Source organism: Myotis brandtii, unplaced genomic scaffold (genome assembly GCF_000412655.1).
Source record: "Myotis brandtii unplaced genomic scaffold, ASM41265v1 scaffold581, whole genome shotgun sequence".
NCBI lineage: Eukaryota > Metazoa > Chordata > Mammalia > Chiroptera > Vespertilionidae > Myotis > Myotis brandtii.
In genome coordinates, this window is record NW_005370182.1 from 1,019,836 (window position 1) to 1,032,110 (window position 12,275).

The window sequence follows — 12,275 nt, forward strand, 5'->3', positions numbered from 1 at the left end:
AGGGGAGTTATGGGGGGAAAAAAAGAGGAACAAATGTAATAATCTGAACAATAAAGATTTAATTAAAAAAAAAGTAGTAATCTTCTACTTGAATGTTCAATAGAACTTGCTAGTGAAGCCATCTGGCATTTTATTTTCCTTCAGAGAAGATGTTAAACTACTAAGTTAATTTCATAGAATCTGTGTTTTTCAAGAAATGTGTCCATTCTGGCTAAAAAAATTGTAGGCAAAATGTTGTTCATTATATTCTTGCATTTTCTTTCAAATTTCACATCATCTGTGCTGATGCTCTCTTTTTCATTCAAAATAATACCTATTTGTGCCATCTCTCCCTTTTGATCACTCTTCCCAGAGGTTTGTCAATTTTATTCATTTTTCCAAAATACAATTTTTGCCTCTTTTGTATTTCTATGATATCTTTGTTTTCTGTTTCATTAATGTGTGTTACCTTTATTATTGTCTTACTCCCCCCTGAAGGAGTTTATTTTGCTACTAGAGGCCTGGTGCACAAAATGTATCATAAATTACACCTCCTACAGTTTGCAGATCAGCAAAACTTATCGCACCTTTTACATGCAGAAGCAAAAGTCTAAGGTAATATTGTTCTGGTTCTCTAAAGCTCACAGTGAACAATCTACCTAATACTTTATTCCTGTCTTTTTGGCGTTTTCTCCACAAAGAATTATTAAACACATAATGCAGTGGAATCTCCCAATAATAATAATTACGTGTGTCGGAATCTTTTCTATTCAATAAGAACCAAGCCATCAAAGGTAGAGTTATGCCTTTTAGCCCTATCTATTACTTCAGCAAAATCATTGGTATGAAAATACAAATTTTGATCATTTGGCAAATGAATAGCTAATCTTGTGATTGCATGAGATTGGTCATGCATTCACATTGCAAAAAGTCTCCAAACAGCCTCAGGAGGTCTCACATACCTGGAGTCAATGAAGTTTTGTACTTCATCATGATTGATAATATCTTTTAGAAATTTAAATATTTCTACAATCATGCCCTTGATAGATGTATTTAAATAAATATTTGACACTCTTAATCGATGTGCAGACTTCAACGTTTATATGACAGTTATATTTAAGGCACAAGTATGGGTTATAAAGAACAATGGATGATTCTGCGAGGAATGGGGCTCCCTCCTCCCTGCTGTCAGGGTCTGGGGTGCGGGTGAATGGGATTTGGGGCTGTCAGGGCGCCAACAGCAAGTTCACCAAGGCTGATTCTGTGAGGAATGGGGCTCCCGCCTCCCTGCTGTCAGGGTCTGGGGTGCAGGAATCCAGCTCCCTCCTCCTTCCTGTCAGGGTCAGGGGTGTGGGTGAATGGGATTTGGGGCTGTCAGGGCACTGACAGCAAGGTCTGGGTCAGTGCTGTTGGTCTGGTGGTCTGGTCACTGGTTATCTGATTGTTATGCCGTAATGGTCACTGGGCTTTTATTATATAGGATAGTTAGCAAAATAAAAGGTATCTAGGAATAAATTGCACCAAAGATATGTGGAACCTTCATGGAGAGAATCATAAAACTTTATTGAAAGACATTTAAAAAATGGAGAATCATATCATTTTCAATGATAGGAATACTCAATAGCATTAAGAAGTAATTTGTCCCCAAATTGATCAATAGATTCAATAAAATTCTGGTAAAAATCCTTAAAGAAGTTTTTGTGAACCTTGAAAAACGTACTATAAAATTAAAATTGAGAAGCAAAGAGCCAAGAATTGCCAATGCATTCCTGAAGAGCAATATGTTGGGGAACGGACCCTCCTGTAAGACTTATTGTACAGTGTATAGTTTTTAGACAGTGTGGCATTGGAGCAGGTGAACAGGTCAATGCAACAGAATGGAGAGTCCAGAAACAGATCCATCCACATATGAAAAGATATAATAGGAAGGTATATTTCAGAACAGTGGTGAAAAATGGGGCATTCAATAAAAAGTGCTGGGAAAATTGGCTGTTTTATAGCAAAAAAAAAAAAAAAAGAGAAAAGATTACTACTCATACTATACACAAAAATCAACTCTAGAAAGATTAAAGACTGAAATGTTAAAGGTGAAAGCTTACAATTTCAAGAAGAACCTATTGGAGAATATCTCTATGACAGCTCTGGAGGGAGTGGGTGTTGGGTGGGAGTGGAGTGACAAAAAAGGAAAGACTTTTAAAACAAGAGACAAAGATAAAGCCTGATAAATTCAACTACTTTAAAAATAACTTCTGTTCATTAAAAGGGATACAATTAACATGAATAGATAATCCACAACCTGGTAGAAGATAATATCAACGCTATATACCTGACATAGGCTGAATTTCCAGAATATACACAGAATATCTAAAACCAATAAGAAAAAGATAAACATACAATCCAGCTCATCTAGTGGCTTTGGCAGTGTCTGTGGCAGGGCCCTATAGACAAACACTAATGCAGGCCTTCAGGCTTTTGAGCAAAGCTCTGCCTCCTCTCCAGGAAACCATTCCCTTGATAATGACCTTCTGGCTTGCTAATGGACCTTAAAAGAGATTGAACATTGACCATAGGCCACCAAGTTACCATGTGACCTGAGGTGCCCAGCATGGACACTATGAGGAAGAGGGCACACTTCTGTTGCTTCTGTTATTTTTTCCTGGCAAGCATGGTCTTGTGGATGTTGTTTCCCCTCAAGGCAGCTGTGGTAGAGACCTCAGTGTCTCTTCCAAACTGTGGGTGTTGAGAAGTAGGTTGGGGTGGCTCAGGTAGGATCAGAGGTACTGTGTTCCTTGAATCCAGCCATTGAGATGATGGCTACCCAAGCCCCTAACTTCCTGAATGTGGCAACTGTGCGCTCTTTGGTGGGCCAGTTTCATCGTATTGTTCCGGGAGTCGTTCTTGGAGGCAAAAACGAAGTGAGTCAGTTCAGGTCATCTAGGAAGCAGATGTGAAAATGGAATTAGATGTGTAAGAGATTTTTTTTGGGCGGGGAAATGCCAAGAGGGAGGCAGCAGGTGTGGGCAGAGAGAGCTTCAGACCATGATGGAGTTCTGACATCTGGAGGGAAGGAAGGAGAACTGGGTCGGAAGCGCCCTAGACTGCAGTGTGGGTCTGAGAAAATGTTGGCCAGGCTGATGGGACGCTCTGAGCAAACACTTTGTTAGAGGCACCTGGCACCAGGCAGGAGCAGCGCGGTCTAGAACCCTGCTGTGCTCCGGCCCTGGAATGCGTGGCCTCGTGTCCATGCTGCGGTGGACACTGACCGTGGCAGCTGGAGGCTGTCAGCCAACTGACGTTCCTTGGAGCAGTTTCTTTCTCAAGAGAGATCTGAGCAGCACACCCCTGTGGCTGCCTTGTTCAGCCGGGAGGCATCTTCTCCTATGTTTTTCAATGACTTTTTAAATAGAGCATCTAAATTCCGTTTTAAATCACTCTCTGCTTAAACTAGCTGGTATGGTTTCTGTTGTCTGCAGTTTAACCCTGACCAATATAACATTCAGAGGTTACATTGGTCAGGATTAAAGCTTAGCAGAATATTTGGCACATTTTAGATGACCAGTACATATTTCGTGTATAAATGGATTTAAGTGGAGTGGCTAAAAGCCTTTTAAAAGTATTTCATTGATTTTTAGAGTGAGAGGATGGGAGAGAGATAGAGAGATAGAAACATTGATGAGAGAGAAAGTCATCGATTGGCTGCCTTCTGCACCACCCCCCTCCCCTGCCCCGGCCCCTGCACTAGGGATTGAGCCTGCAACCTGGGCATACGCCCTGATCAGGAATCGACCAGGGGCCTCTTGGTTCCTGAGTCGACACTCAACTGCTGAGCCACATCAGCCGTGTGTAAAAGCCTTTTAAGAACAGGTTATTTAATATTTAATTGCTGATGGTTTGCTTTGCTGAAAACAATCCTTTGAGCAAAATCTCATAGTCTCTCTGTACTAGGTTTAGGGATGATGTGAGGAAATGAAGGAGTGGGTAGCAAAGGGAAATGGTGCTGTGTTGAGGCAGCAGGAGGGGTCCCGGTCCCAGGGTTCCAGGCCGTGGCTGGCAGTGAACAACAATCTGTCTTGGTGCAGAGAAGCAGCTGCAGCTTGAGTTCCATGCAGGGGCTGATCAAAGGAAAATATGCCGGAAGGAAGGCACCTTACAATGGGTGATGGGTGGCAGGCAGACGCTGATATCTGGGCTTATATGCAAACCCATGAATTCTATATATATCTGTATAGCTCTTCTTAAAAAACCAACCATAGGAGACACCTCCTTTTTTTCTCTTTTGCTGTCGTCCCAAGGGATCTTCAGTTATTTTTTTTTTCAGTTGAGCAGTCCCCTAAAACGGAAGGATTAGGGCAAACACCCCAATTCAGTCCACCCTTGGGGAAGCTTGGTGTGTTTATAAAATCTCAGCTGTTTTCTGAGAACTATGTTTAAAACACTATGAACTCTACTCTCAAATTTCAAAGGACATTGAATATAATAAAGACAAATATTCCTGAAAGAGGCAGATCTCAATGAAGTTTTGCTGAACAATTCCAGAGCAAAGGTGAAAACACACTTGACATATCAAGACTTCTAAAATTAAAATTTAGTCAGCTCTTCTCTGAAAAACACTCCTCTGTTTGCTGAGAAAACTGCAGGAAAAGTAGGTGGAAGTGGTCATTTGTCCAGATAACAAACACTTAAGAACAAGTGCAGTACTCAAATGTTCTCCTCCACGTATCTCAGGCTAATGCAGCCGTGTTTCCTAGTCAGGCATTCGTCACTCCGGGTGAGGAACCACCAGGCCAAAGAAACGGATCTAGTGTTTACCTTTGCCAAGCAGTGTTTAATATGTCAACTGAAGGGCTGTGGAATCTCACTTGAAAAGGAGGACAAATTTAAACCAGTGTCTAATTCTCAACCTTCCTTTTTTCTTTCCCTCACAGTGGCCCGGTATTTCCTGCAGGCCAGTGCTTTGGTTCTTTATTATGTCTAATTACAACTAATTCTGATAATGAATGGAGGGACTGCAGCCTCCATATATATATAATTTAGGCTAAATTATTTATTTATTATAAAGTTAATTCTTTAATATTTAATATAGCCGATGAGTGTTAAAATTCCAATTATCTCTTAAATGTTATAGGACTTTTTTAGTCATACAGTTTGTTCGAATCAAGATCTAAACAAGGTCCTTGCATTATAGTTGGTATGTATACAGGGTGTCCCCCCAAAATGTATACACACTTTGAATAATTTATTAAGGCAGTGTTCATTAAAAATATATTTTATTTTCAAATGTAATAGAAACTAGCTGTTAAAGTGAGTATACATTCTTTTGGACAACCTGTATATATTTAATCCTCTTTTTATCTACAGATTCTTCTGTATACATTTGTCTCTGTCTCTGTCCCTCTTCCTCTGTGTCTCTTTGCAGTTTATTTGTTTAAGAAGTGAAACAATTTGTTCAGTAGAGTTTTCATAGTCTTGCTGATGGCATCCTTGCAAGGTCTCTTAACACATCCCTCTGCTCTTTGTATTGCCTATAAATTGGTCAGTGGTTGGAGGGTTGATTACACTCACATTTGCCTTTTGGCGAAACGCCTTCATGGATGGTGCTATGTGCTTCCAGCCGGAGGAGCATCCTATCTAGTTGCTTCTTTTTCTTGTCAGCTATTGGGGGTCACTGACTAGATTCAATAATTTATGAGATGGCCTCTGATTTTTTATTTTAAAATAATTATGAGCTCATAGGAAGTTACAAAAATAGTACAGAGAGTCACATGTACCCTTCATCCAGCTTCCCTCAGCTATCAAAGTAACTTCTTATATAACCCCAGTTCAATATCAAAACTAGGAAATTGACACCAGTACCATAGTAATTGGTTTTTAAAAGTTTTCTGATAAGACCCTTTTTCCTTTACAAGTCCAGTGAAAGAATTAAAATAAAAACTGGTCATGATTTGATTAATTAGATGTGAGTTTCACAATTTGGTTCCACCTCAAAATAAGGATTTTTCTCTGAAAGTTAAATTATGAAGCTAGGTTAAAAATACATCAAAGCTAGCTTTATTTTGATCTGAAGACAGCATTGGCACCGTGTGATCCTGTCCCAGTAGATTTATTTGTAAGTCAATGGTATGAATTTGGGTCCTGGGTGTCCAGGAAAAACATGCCCAAGGCCCGCTTTCTCTTTGTCAGATGCCAAAGAAACAGCCTTTCAGAGGTGAGGTCACCTCTCTTTTCCTTGAAGTTCAGGGAATGCACTTATATCACGACGTCATGGAGAAGTAGCACATCTACAGTTACAGGAAGGACAGGAGCATTTTTAGTGCTTTCTAAATTACCAAATACCCTAGTTAAATACAACCACACTTGCAATAGGGTGTGGGAGCTTAAGTCAATGGAGGGCCTATTTTTCTTGGAATGTAAATCCTTTCTTTTGTTGAGGAAGAAAACTTGGCAGTTTGGACATGTTAATAGTGCTGCTTATAGTAGTTTAAACATCACTACTTGCTGAGACATGTATGAAGACTCTTTCTTGTCTAGTTTTAAAATTTAAAGTTATTCTTTATGATTTATAACTTGCAAAAGTCAGAAGGAATTATAGAGATGATGTGGGCTACCTAGTCAGAAGGACTGAAGCTCAGAGAGGTGAAGTGATTTGCTCAGGGTCATTCAGCTGGCCAGTGGCTGGGCCAGTGAGGTTGTGGTTCTGACAAGCCAGGACTGGGGGCAGGTGAGGCAGCAAGTGGCAAGGTCCTGCGGCCCAAGAGACTATGCTATCTTCAATGACCTGCCAGGGCCCTCTACGTTCCAGGAGGGCCGGGGCCATGTCTTCCTGTTCACTGTTGTATCTCTATGCTTACTGTATACAGCATGTGTTCCAGAGAAGGCGTGTGGGGCATTCATGAGTTGACAAATGTGGCTAGGATAGGCTTTGTATGGGGGAGTGACAGGAGAGGAGACTGAAAATGCTGGTAAGGACAGATCATCACGTACTTTGTACACCATGTTAAAAAGGGTTTGAACTTTGTGATGGTGAATGATAGCCCTGAGGAATTTTAATGCAGCATAATCAAATGACCATTTTAGAAAGATCAGTTGACAACAGTGGAAAGATGAGCAGCTAGAGGCTGATGAGACTGGAGCAGAGATCCCACATAGAGAGCTACTGGTGGGAGGAAGGAGCAATGATAGAATCTGAACTAAGGCAGTGACATGGAGCGTGGAGCTTACAGAGTTGCATTTGGAAGGTGCTTGGTAGGTAGAATTGGTCCAACAGTGACTCACTGTAGAGGGGGAGGCTGAGAGGAGAGAGGGCTGGTGCCTGTTTCTGGTTTGGGTGTGGCTGATGGTGTTTTACCTGCTAAGATAAGCAAGGCAGGCTTGCTGGGGGAAGATGAGGGGTTTAAATGTGGAGGTGACGGATGTAGGTCTGGAGCTCAGGGAAATGCCAGCCTCTCAGGGATGACATAGTAGAGTGGAAGTTTATAAGTTTAAATGCATTTTAAAAGCATTTCCTCTACACAATATAGATTTCAGTGTGCTTCTCACATTGCCAACAAACTCAACCACGAGCCACGCCGGCTGGGCTCTCTCTCCCTCTTTATAAAAAACTCTGCCTGCACTAAGGTGGGGAGATGGGCTTTGGACAAGAGTCCCCCATCTTCTCAGGTGGTTGACATGTGAATAAACCTCTTTCCTTTTTTTTTTTTTTAAACCAGCACCTGTGTCACGAGGTTGGCTTTTGTGGTGGCAGGCAGTTGAACCTTGGTTTAGGTTACAAAAGTTCTCAGAAAGGCTTCTGGGAAATATCTTTATTCCTTGATAAAAAAGAGTCACAAGGAAGTTTTTCTCCACCTTGGTTGCTCTCCTCACATCCCCAACTTTCTGCCTTTGAAGACAATTACTGATTTTTGGAGCTTGTAACCACTTTGAGACCATAAGGCTACAGGCATAAGGATGGGAAGTCAACATGCAAAGTATATTAGTCAATTTTTCTTTCTAACAAACCTTGAAATCTCAGTGCATTACAACAATAAACATTTATTTTCTTGCTCAAAAGTGTGCAAGTCATCTCTGGCTCTGCTGGACTTGGCTCCAAGCTGTGAGTTTCGGCTCAAGTCTATTCTATGCATTTCTTCAGTCTTCTGTTTCAGTGGCTTCCAAGTTCTTCTTATGATGGATCACAGTAGTGCGTGAGATATCTCTTAAGACCTTGGCTTAGAACTAGTACACACAGTTCCTTCCACATACATTCAATTGGCTAATGCATATTGCAAGTCCAAGTCCAACATCAACCCATTCTAGCACGCTGCAAGGTTACACTGCAGAGAGTGAACGGCTAAGAACAATAATCCACGATAAAGGAGCAGAAGGATAGAGAGACCAAGATGGTGGCATAGGTAAACACCGCAGACTGCTGCCGCAAACAACCACTTCAAAAATACAACTAAAAGACGGAACGGACATCACCCAGAACCGCAGGAAGGCTGGCTGAGGAGAGACTCTTCAACTAGAAGGAAAAATAACAGCACACCGAGGCTCAGAGGAGGCGCAGTGTGGAAAAAACTCAGGTGCGGAGGTGCGCGCGCAAAGCGGGCTGGTGGCTGAGAGCGCGGTTGTCGTTTTCGGTCAGGGGGGAGTCTCAGACTCTGAGCTCCAGATACGGGCGAATCGCTGGGGACTCGGACCCAAACGGGAGAAGCGGGAGTGTCTGGCATCAGTTGGAAGGCAGCTTTCCCTCCGAGGTTTGCAGCGGTTCCGGGGGTTCTGAGAAGCAGAGCCTCTGGGAACAGGACTGAGGGCACCATAACGGCTCCCTCCGCCCGCCCTGTTGAGCCCGCCCCGCCCAAGCCCTGCGCAGAGCCATTTGCCAGATCGCCTCAGGCAAAGGCTAGATTAGCACCTCCCCAGAGGACAGAAGTTTTCCGCGGCAGACACAGCTGATTCACACAGCCAGTCGGCCTGGTGGTCAAATCCCTCTAGTATTAACTACAACAATCAAGGCTCAACTAGAACAAGACTGCGCACAAAGACCACTAGGGGGTGCACCAAGAAAGCATAAAAAATGCGGAGACAAAAAAACATGACAGAAATGGAGGATATAGAGCTAAAAATCGCAATTTTGAGGGCTTGCAAAAATGTGCTAGAAGCTGTCAATAAACTTGAGGAGAGAGTCACGAAAACTAATGAGACCCTCGATGCTATGATAAAGAACCAACTAGAAATTAAGCATACACGGACTGAAATAAAGAATATTATACAGACACCCAATAGCAGACCAGAGGAGCGCAAGAATCAAGTCAAAGATTTGAAATGCGAAGAAGCAAAAAACACCCAACCGGAAAAGCAAAATGAAAAAAGAATCCGAAAATACGAAGATAGTGTAAGGAGCCTCTGGGACAGCTTCAAGCGTACCAACATCAGAATAATAGGGGTGCCAGAAGATGAGAGACAGCAAGATATTGAAAACCTATTTGAAGAAATAATGGCAGAAAACTTCCCCCACCTGGTGAAAGAAATGGACTTACAGGTCCAAGAAGCGCAGAGAACCCCAAACAAAAGGAATCCAAAGAGGACCACACCAAGACACATCATAATTAAAATGCCAAGAGCAAAAGACAAAGAGAGAATCTTAAAAGCAGCAAGAGAAAGAGACTCAATTACCTACAAGGGAATACCCATACGACTGTCAGCTGATTTCTCAACAGAAACTTGGCAGGCCAGAAGGGAATGGCAAGAAATATTCAAAGTGCTGAATACCAAGAACCTACAACCAAGAATACTTTATCCAGCAAAGCTATCATTCAGAATTGAAGGTCAGATAAAGAGCTTCACAGATAAGGAAAAGCTAAAGGAGTTCATCACCACTAAACCAGTATTATACGAAATGCTGAAAGGTATCCTTTAAGAAGAGGAAGAAGAAAAAGGTAAAGATACAAATTGTGAACAACAAACATGCATCTATCAACAAGTGAATCTAAGAACCAAGTGAATAAATAATCTGATGTACAGAATGAACTGGTGATTATAATGAATCAGGGACATAGAAAGGGAATGGACTGACTATTCTTGGGGGGGAAAGGGGAATGGGAGATGCGGGAAGAAACTGGACAAAAATCGTGCACCTATGGATGAGGACAGTGGGTGGGGAGTGAGGGCGGAGGGTGGGGTGGGAACTGGGAGGAGGGGAGTTATGGGGGAAAAAAAAAAGAGGAACAAATGTAATCTGAACAATAAAGATTTAAAAAATAAACCTTGATGACAACGTGGAACAGCTGAACCAACACTGGCACCAGTCTTATCCAGACTTTAGTTCAGTGGTTCTCAGTCTTGGCTGCACATTAGAATCACCTGGGAATCTTTTTAAAATCCTGATTTCTGGGCCTCATCCTCCAGAAATTGTTTCTTTGTTACGAATGTTGTGGCCCCACCCCATAACAAAGAAACAGAATTTCTGGAGGATGAGGCCCAGAAATCAGGATTTTAAAAAGATTCCCAGGTGATTCTAATGTGCAGCCAAGGTTGAGAACCACTGCTTTAGTTACTGGTATGTGATAAAAATGAGGCCCTATTTAGTTAAGGCACAATTTCTACTTGCAGCTGAAAACATTTCAAATGAAAAAATGCAGCTGTGTTCCAATTTAACTACTTATTGATGGGCATTTAAGTGTTTTCTAATTTACCATTATTACAAATAATGCTACAATAAACATTTGACATAAAACTTGACCAAATGTGTTTGTATTTCTATCAGATAGATCCCTAGATATGGAATTGCTGGTTGAAAGCATATTTACATCTTAAATTTTGGTAGATAATATCAAATTGCTCACTAGAGGATTTTGTCAGTTCATTCTTTATACCCTTACTAATCCTGATAGCATCACATTAAAAAAAATAGTTACAATCTGACGGGTGAAATACACTTCTGATTCATTTGCATTATTATGCCTAGTGAAGTTGAATGGCTTTTCATATATTTATTGGCCAATTGTATTTCTTATTGTGTGACCTGCATGTTCATATTCTTTGCTCATTTTTCTATTGTGTTTTTTGTCTCTTAGTAATTGATAGGGAATACTTTTATTTTATACCTTTAATCCTTTGTTTTAAATATATGATAAATATTTTCTGTCTTTTATTTGTCTTTTCTTTAAACATTTATAAATTAAATATTACAGCTACAAAAGAGTATATATCAAATGTGATTAAGTGCTGAAGAATGACAATACAATAAATTCCCAGGAATTCATGACCCTGCTAAAGAACTTGTACTTTCTCATTACCTTTGAAGTCCCCTGTGTGTCCCTCCTGTCCCAACCTCTTCTCTCCACATTCAGAGTAATATGAATTACTCTGTGTGTGTAATGAATTTTGAGTTTCTTATGTCCTTGCTTTTCTTTATAGTTTTACTACATGTATCTGTCTCCACAAACAATATATTATTCTATTTACATGTTTTTGACCTTTATAGTAATGGAATCATATTATAAGTATTCTTTGGTGAGTTGTTTGATCTAAAACTTGCTTCTAAGATTCATTCACTTTGTTGCATATAGCTGTAATTCACAACAGCAAAGAATTCCATGATCTGAAATAGCATAATTGATTTATCCAGTCCTCTATTGATGACCATTGAGTTAGTTCTGTTTTTCTCCCCTAGAAAACAGTGGTGCTCTGCACACTCTCATACTTGGTTCCCATGGGTAGGCGGTTCTCTAGTTTGTCTAGGAGTGGAGCTAACACACACCTTCAGCCTCACTAGATGATGTCAAAGTGAATCTACCAATTTACACTCCTACCAGCAGATAGAACTGTTTCTGTTATTCCACATCCTAGCCAGTGCTTGATAATGTGATTAAACATTTTTTTTTTTTTTTTGCAAATCTGGCCAGAGTACAGTCATATCTTACTATGGTTTTAAAAAAATCCTCACATGAGGATGTATTCTTTAATAATTTTTAGAGAGGGAGGGAGGGAGAGAAAGAGAGAGAGACATCGATGTGAAAGTTGCCTCCCATACATGCCCCGATTGGGGATCGAACCTGTAACCTAAGTATGTGCCCTGACCGGTGTTTATTGTATGCCAGGAACTTTTGTGTGTTGTTAACTCTGACCTTCATGACAATCTACTAGAAATATATTGTGTAAAAGTATATATCGGTAAGATGGCAGTCACCACTCTTGTGATCTCCATTTTACAGATAAGAAAGTTGAGGCAGAGTCAGGTTAAGTAATTCCTCACAACAGTGGTGAGACAAGATTTGAACCCAGGAGGGCTGTCTCTAGGTCCGTGGTCTTAAGTTTTA